The sequence below is a fragment of the Durio zibethinus genome, chromosome 2 (genome assembly GCF_047325235.1).
Source record: "Durio zibethinus cultivar Kanyao isolate XHJ-2024 chromosome 2, ASM4732523v1, whole genome shotgun sequence".
NCBI lineage: Eukaryota > Viridiplantae > Streptophyta > Magnoliopsida > Malvales > Malvaceae > Durio > Durio zibethinus.
In genome coordinates, this window is record NC_143163.1 from 19771499 (window position 1) to 19780235 (window position 8737).

Genomic DNA, 8737 nt, shown 5'->3' on the forward strand with positions numbered 1-8737 from the left:
CCGTTCGCTTGTTTCGTCGGTTGACTTAGGCATACGGAGTTCATTCCCAGTCTAAGCATACGGAGTTCATTCCCAGTCTAAGATCAGACCGGACCGAGGGTTGCGGTAGCACATGCTGGGCTCGGGCATGTGCTGGTGCCACATTTTTCTTTGCCGGGGCACCATCGCCGGAGTATCATCGGAGAACCTGACCGACGGCATTGTGGGTGCCGACGATCGGGGGGTCGGAGGGGCGTGCGCACATGATGCACGATGGGTGCTGGTACTTGCCCTTATATTGGCCACCTATCCCTCATCAAACCTCAAGAACTCACACCCTCTTAAAAAGCAATTGAGATTTTACAGGTTTGCTGCCAGTAGCCATTAAAGTGCCTAAAATCGGGACACTTTTTTCAAATGGTCACAAAATCTTGTACACTTCGAGTTTTTATCTGAATTTTTTTGTGCATGCCAACAAAAATACAAGGATCACGTCTACCAAGTTTGGGCCAAAACTCCTTCCTAAAAAAATTTAAAAAATCCTGAACCGTAAAAAGTTTCGAAAATCGTGAAAAATAGAAAATGAGTCGTCTTGCCATGAAACTTCATGTGAAGGCTTAATGGACCATTGTATGAATTTACAAGCCATAAAAATGGCATTGGCACGTAGAAATATGAAGATGTGCCTAAACCCACCTACCACCCTATCGATCCATGGCCTGCGCATCCCGTCTCTCTGGCCAGCGTAATGCCTACCCGCTCGCCCGCCCACTCGTTTCGTCAGTTGGCTTAAGCATACGGAGGTCATTCCCTATCTAAGATCGGACCAGACCAAGGGTTTCAGCAGCAGGATCGACAGCATGCAAAGGGGGACCCGGCCGATCCCTGGCTTGCGCATCCCGCCCCTCGGGCCGGCTGAGCGCCCGCACCCTTGTTTCATGGGTTGACTTAGGCATACGGAGTTCATTAACAGTCCAAGCGTACGAAGTTCATTCCCAGTCTAAGATCAGACCAGACCGAGGGTTGTGGCAGCACATGCTGGGCTCGGGCATTTGCTGGTGCCTCATTTTTCTTTGTCGGGGCACCATCGTCGGAGCATCACCGGGGAACCTGACCGGTGGCATTAAGGTTCCGACGATTCGGGGGGGCTGAGGGGGGTGTGCGCACATGATGTGTGATGGGTGCTGGTACTTGGTCCTTATACTGGCCCCCTTTCCCTCATCAAACCTTGAGAACTCATACCCCCTTAAAGAGCATTTGAGATTTTACAGGTTTGCTGCCAGTAGCCATTAAAGTGTCTGAAATGGGACACTTTTTTCAAATGGTCACAAAATCTTGTACACTTCGAGTTTTTAATTGAATTTTTTTGTGCAAGCCAAAAAAAATACAAGGATCATGTCTACCAAGTTTGGGGCCAAAACTCATTCCGAAAAAATTTAAAACAATCCCCAACCGCAAAAAGTTTCAAAAATTGAGAAAAATAGAAAACGAGTCGTCTTGCAATGAAACTTCACGTGAAGGCTTAAGGGACCATTGTATTTATTTACAAGCCATAAAAATGGCATTGGCATGCAGAAATTTGAAGATGTGCCTAAACCCACCTACCACCCTATCGATCCATGGCTTGCGCATCCCGTCTCTCTGGCCGGCATTGTGCCCGCCCGCCTGCTCGCCCGCTCGTTTCGTCAGTTGGCTTAGGCATACGGAGTTCATTCCCATTCTAAGATCGGACCGGACCGAGGGTTGCAGCAGCACATGCTGGGCTAGGGCATGTGCTAGTGCCATATTTTTCTTCGTCGGAGCATCACCGGAGAACCTGACCGGCGGCATTGGGTTCGGGCGATCGGGGGGGCCGGGGGGTGTGCGCTCATGATGTGCGATGGGTGCAGGTACTTGGCCCTTATATTGGCCCCCTATCCCTCATCAAACCTCAAGAACTCACACCTCTTAAAAAGCATTTGAGATTTTACAAGATTGCTGCCAGTAGCCATTAAGGTGTCTGAAATAGGGACACTTTTTTCAAATGGTCACAAAATCTTGTACACTTCGAGGTTTTAGCTGAATTGTTTTGTGCATGCCAACAAAAATACAAGGATCTCATCTACCAAGTTTGGGCCAAAATTCCTTCCAAAAAAATTTTAAAAAATCCTAAACCCCAAAAACTTTCAAAAATCGTAAAAAATAGAAAACGAGTCGTCTTGCCATGAAACTTCACGTGAAGGCTTAAGGGCCATTGTATGAATTTACAAGCCATAAAAATGGCATTGGCATGCAGAAATATGAAGATGTACCTAAGCCCACCTACCACCCTATCGATCCACTGCTTGCGCATCCAGTCCCTCTGGTCGGCATAGTGCCCGCCCGCTTGCCCACCTGCTCGTTTCATCGGTTGGCATAGGCATACGGAGTTCATTCCTAGACTAAGATTAGACCGGACCGAGGGTTGCAGTAGTAGGATCGGCAGCACGTGGAAGGGGACCCGTTCGATCCCCGGGTTGCACATCCTGCCCCTCTGGCCGGCTGAACGCCCGCATGCTCGTTTCATGGGTTGACTTAGGCATACAAAGTTCATTCCCAGTCTAAGCATACGGAGTTCATTCCCAGTCTAAGATCGAACCAGACCGAGGGTTGTGGCAGCACATGCTGGGCTCGGGCATGTGCTAGTGCCGCATTTTTCTTCGTCGGAGCACCATCACCGGAGCATCGCTAGAGAACTTGACCGTTGGCATTGGGGTTCCGACGATCAGGGGGGCCGGGGGGTGCGCACATGATGTACGATGGGTGCTGGTACTGGGCCTTTATATTGGCCCCCTATCCCTCATCAAACTTCGAGAACTCACACCCCTTAAAGAGCATTTGAGATTTTACAGGTTTGCTGCCAGTAGCCGTTAAAGTGTCTGAAATAGGGACACTTTTTTCATATGGTCACAAAATCTTGTACACTTCGAGTTTTGAGCTGAAATTTTTTGTGCATGCCAAAAAAAATACAAGGATCATGTCTACCATGTTTGGGGTCAAAAATCCTTCCGAAGAAATTTTAAAAAATCTTGAACCACAAAAAGATTCAAAAATTGTGAAAAATAGCAAACAAGTCGTTTTGCCATGAAACTTCACGTGAAGGCTTAAGGGACCATTGTATCAATTTACAAGCCATAAAATGGCAATGGCTTGAAGAAATATGAAGATGTGCCTAAACCCACCTACCACCTATCGATCCATGGCTTACACATCTCGTCTCTCTGGCCGACGTAGTTCCCGCCTGCCCACCCGCCCGCTTGTTTCATCAGTTGGCTTAGGCATACAGAGTTCATTCCCAGTATAATATTAGACCAGATCAAGGGTTGCAGTAGCAGGATCAACAGCACGTAGAGGGGGACCCGACCGATACTTGGCTTGCGCATCCCGCCCCTCTGGCCGACTGAGCACCCGACGCTCGTTTCGTGGGTTAACTTAGGCATACGGAGTTCATTCCCAGTCTGAGATCGGACCGGACCGAGGGTTGCGATAGCACATGCTGGCCTCGAGCATGTGCTGGTGCCGCATTTTTCTTCACCGGGCACCATCGCCGGAGCATCGTTGGAGAACCTGACCGGCGGCATTTGGGTTCTGGCGATCGGGGGGATCGGGGGGTGTGTGCACATGATGTGCGATGGGTGCTGGTACTAGGCCCTTATATTGGCCCTGTATCCCTCATCAAACCTCGAGAACTCACACCCCCTTAAAGAGCAATTGAGATTTTACAGATTTGCTGCCAGTAGCCATTAAAGTGTCTGAAATGGGGACACTTTTTTCAAATGGTCATAAAATCTTGTACACTTTGAGTTTTTAGCTGAATTTTTTTGTGCATGCCAAAAAAAATACAAGGATCACGTCTACGAAGTTTGGGACCAAAAATCCTTCCAAAAAGTTTTTAAAAAATCTCAAACCGTAAAAAGTTTCAAAAATCATGAAAAATAGAAAACGAGTCGTCTTGCCACGAAACTTCTTGTGAACGCTTAAGGGACCATTGAATGCATTTACAGGCCATAAAAATGGCATTGGCACACATAAATATGAAGATTTCCCTAAACCCACATACCACCTTATCGATCCACGGCTTGCGCATCCCGTCTCTCTGGCCGACGTAGTGCTCGCCCGCCCCCGCGCCCATCCGCTCGTTTCGTCGGTTGGCTTAGGCATACGGAGTTCATTCCTAGTCTAAGATCGGACCGGACCGAGGGTTGCGGCAGCAGGATCGACAGCACATAGAGGGGGACCCAGTCGATCCCCGGCTTGTGCATCCCGCCCCTCTAGTCGGCTGAGCGCCCGCACGCTCTTTTCGTAGGTTAACTTAAGCATACGGAGTTCATTCCCAGTCTAAGCATATGGAGTTCATTACCAATCTAAATTTGGCCCAGACTGAGGGTTGCGGCAGCACATGCTAGGCTCAGATATGTGCTGGAGCCGCATTTTTCTTTGCCGGGACACCGTCGTCGGAGCATCACCGGAGAACCGGATCGACGAAATTGGGGTTCCGGAGATGGGGGGGCCAGGGGGGATGGTTGCTGGTACTTGGCACTTATATTGGCCACCTATCCCTCATCAAACCTTGAGAACTCACACCCCCTTAAAGAGCATTTGAGATTTTACAGGTTTGCTGCCAGTAGCCATTAAAGTGTCTGAAATGGGGACACTTTTTTCAAATGCTCACAAAATCTTGTACACTTCGAGTTTTTAGCTGAATTTTTTTTTGCACGCCAAAAAAAATACAAGGATCATGTCTACCAAGTTTGGGGCCAAAAATCCTTCCGAAAAAATTTTAAAAAATCCGAAACCAGAAGAAGTTTCAAAAATTATGAAAAATAGAAAACGAGTCCTCTTGCCATGAAACTTCACGTGAAGGCTTAAGGGACCATTGTATGAATTTACAAGCCAAAAAAATGGCATTGGCATGTAAAAATATGAAGATGTCCCTAAACCCACATACCACCCTATCGATCCACGACTTGCGCCTCCCGTCTCTCTTGCCGGCGTAGTTTCCGCCCGCCCGCCCGCTCGTTTCATCGGTTGGCTTAGGCATACGGAGTTCATTCCCAGTCTAAGATGGGATTGGACCGAGGGTTGCGGTAGCAAGATCGACACCACGCAGAGGGGGACCCGATCGATCCCCGGCTTGCGCATCCCGCCCCTCTGGCCGGCTAAGCACCCGTTCGCTCGTTTCGTGGGTTGACTTAGGCATACGGAGCTCATTCCCAGTCTAAGATCGGACCAGACCGAGGGTTGCGGCAGCACATGCTGGGCTTGGGCATGTGCTGGTGCTGAATTTTTCTTCATCGGGGCACCATCGCCGGAGCATCACCGGAGAACCTGACCAACGGCATTGGTGTTCCGGCGATCAGGGGGGCCGAGGGGTGTCCGTACAGGTTGTGCGATGGGTGATGGTACTTGGCCATTATATTGGCTTCCTATCCCTCATCAAACCTTAAGAACTCACACCCCTTAAACAGCATTTGAGATTTAACAGGTTTGCTGCCAGTAGCAATTAAAGTGTCTGGAATGGGGACACTTTTTTCAAATGGTCACAAAATATTATACACTTCGAGTTTTTAGCTGAATTTTTTTGTGCATGCCAACAAAAATACAAGGATCATATCTACCAAGTTTGGGCCCAAAACTCTTCCCAAAAAAATTTTAAAAAATCCTGAACCTCAAAAAGTTTTGAAAATTGTGAAAAATAGAAAACGAGTCGTCTTACCATGAAACTTCACGTGAAGGCTTAAAGGACCATTGTATGAATTTACAAGCCATAAAAATGGCATTGGAATGCAGAAATATGAAGATGTGCCTAAACCCACCTACCACCCTATCGATTCACGGCTTGCGTATCCCATCTCTCTGGCCGGCGTAGTACCCGCCCGCCCGCTCGTCTCGTCGGTTGGCTTAGGCGTACGGAGTTCATTCCCAGTTTAAGATCAAACCAGACTCAGGGTTGCGCCAGTAGGATGGCAGCATGCAGAGGGAGACCCGACCGATCCCCGGCTTACGCATCCCGCCCCTCTGGCCGGCTGAGTGCCCGCACGCCCGTTTCGTGGGTTGACTTAGGCATACGGAGTTCATTCCCAGTCTAAGCATACGGAGTTCATTCCCACTCTAAGATCGGACCAGATCGAGGGTTGCAGCAGCACATGCTGGGCTCGGGCATGTGCTGGTGCTGCATTTTTCTTCACCGGGGCGCCATCTCCGGAGGATCGTCGGAGAACCTGACCGACGGCATTAGGGTTCCGGTGATTGGGGCAGCCGGGGGGTGTGCGCATATGATGTGTGATGGGTGCTGGTACTTGGCCCTTATATTGGCCCCCTATCCCTCATCAAATCTCGAGAACTCACACCCCCTTGAAGAGCATTTGAGATTTTACTGGTTTGCTGCCAGTAGCCATTAAAGTGTCTGAAATGGGGACAATTTTTTCAAATGGTCACAAAATCTTTGTACACATCGAGTTTTTAGCTGAATTTTTTTGTGCATGCCAAAAAAAATGTAGGATCACGTCTTCCAGGTTTGGGGCCAAAACTCATTCCGAAAAAATTTAAAAAAATCCCAAACCGCAAAAAGTTTCAAAAATCGTGAAAAGTTGAAAACGAGTCGTCTTGCCATGAAACTTCACGTGAAGGCTTAAGGGACCATTGTATGAATTTACAAGCCATAAAAATGGCATAGACACACAGAAATATAAAGATGTGCCTAAACCCACCTACCACCCTATCGATCCACGGCTTATGCATCCCGTCTCTCTGGCCGGCGTAATGCCCGTCCGCCCGCCCGCCCGCTCGTTTCGTCGGTTGGCTTAGGCTTACAGAGTTCATTCCTAGTCTAAGATTGGACCAGCTTGAGGGCTGCGACAGTAGGATCGATAGCATGTAGAGGGGGACCCGACCGATCCCCGGCTTGCGCATGCCGCCCCTCTGGCCGGCTGAGCGCCCGCGCGCTCATTTTGTGGGTTGACTTAGGCATACGGAGTTCATTCCCATTCTAAGCATACGGAGTTCATTTCTAGTCTAAGATCAGACTGGACTGAGGGTTACAGCAGCACATGCTGGGCCCGGGCATGTGCTGGTGCCGCATTTTTCTTCATCGGGGCACCATCGCCAGAGTATCGTCGGAGAGCCTGACCAGTGACATTGGGGTTCCGACAATCGGGGGGGCCAGGGAGTGTGCGCACATGATGTGTGATGGGTGCTGGTACTTGACCCCTATATTGGCCACCTATCCCTCATCAAACCTCGAGAACTCACTCCCCCTTAAGGAGCATCTGAGATTTTATAGGTTTGCTACCAGTAGCCATTAAAGTGTCTGGAATGGGGACACTTTTTTCAAATGGTGACAAAATCTTGTACCCTTCGAGTTTTTAGCTGAATTTTTTTGTGCAAGCCAACAAAAATACAAGGATCATGTCTACCAATTTGGGGCCAAAAATCCTTCCAAAAAAAGTTTAAAAAAATCCCGAACTGTAAAAAGTTTTGATAATCTTGAAAAATAGAAAACGAGTCGTCTTGCCATGAAACTTCACGTGAAGGCTTAAGGGACCATTGTATGAATTTACAAGCCATAAAAATGGCATTGGCATGCAAAAATATGAAGATGTGCCTAAACCCACCTACCACCCTATCGATCCACGGCTTGCGCATCCCGTCTCTCTAGCTGGCGTAGTGCCCACCCGGCCACCCGTCCGCTCGTTTCGTCGGTTGGCTTAGGCATACGGAGTTCATTCCTTATCTAAGATCAGACTAGATCGAGGGTTGTAGTAGCAGGAACAGCAGCATGCAGAAGAGGACCCGACCAATCCTCGGCTTGCGCATTCAGCCCCTCTGACCGGCTGAGCACCCGCACGCTCGTTTCATGGGTTGACTTAGGCATACGGAGTTCATTCCCATTCTAAGCATACGAAGTTCATTCCCAGTCTAAGATCGGACTGGACCAAGGGTTGCGGCAGCACATGCTGGGCTCAGGCATGTACTGGTGCCGCATTTTTTTTTATTGGGGCACCATCGTCGGAGCATCACCAGAGAACCTGACCGGTGACATTGGGGTTTCAACGTTCGAAGGGCCCGGGGGGTGTGCGCACATGATCTGCAATGGGTTAGGCATACGAAGTTCATTCCCAATCTAGGATCGAACTAGACCGAGGGTTGTGGCAGCAGGATCGGTAGCACGCAGAAGGGGACCCGATCGATGCCCGACTTGCGCATCCAGCCCCTCTGGTCGGTTGAGTGCCCGGATGCTTGTTTCATGGGTTGACTTAGGCATACGGAGTTCATTCCCAGTCTAAGCATATGGAGTTCATTCCCAGTCTAAGATCGGACTGGACCAAGGGTTGCGGCAGCACATGCTGGGCTCGGGCATGTGCTGGTGCCATATTTTTTTTCGTCGGGGCACCATCGTCGGAGCATCGTAGGAGAACCTGACAGGCGGCATTAGGGTTCCGGCGATCGAGGGGGCCGGGGGGGTGTGCGCACCTGATGTGCGATGGGTGCAGGTACTTGGCCCTTATATTGGCCCCCTATCCCTCATCAAACCTCAAGAACTCATACCCCCTTAAAGAGCATTTGAGATTTTATAGGTTTGCTGCCAGTAGCCATTAAAGTGTCTGAAATGGGGACACTTTTTTCAAATGATGACAAAATCTTGTACACTTCGAGTTTTTAGCTGAATTTTTTTGTGCATGCCAACAAAAATACAAGGATCACGTCTACCAAGTTTTGGCCAAAACTCCTTCTGAAAAAA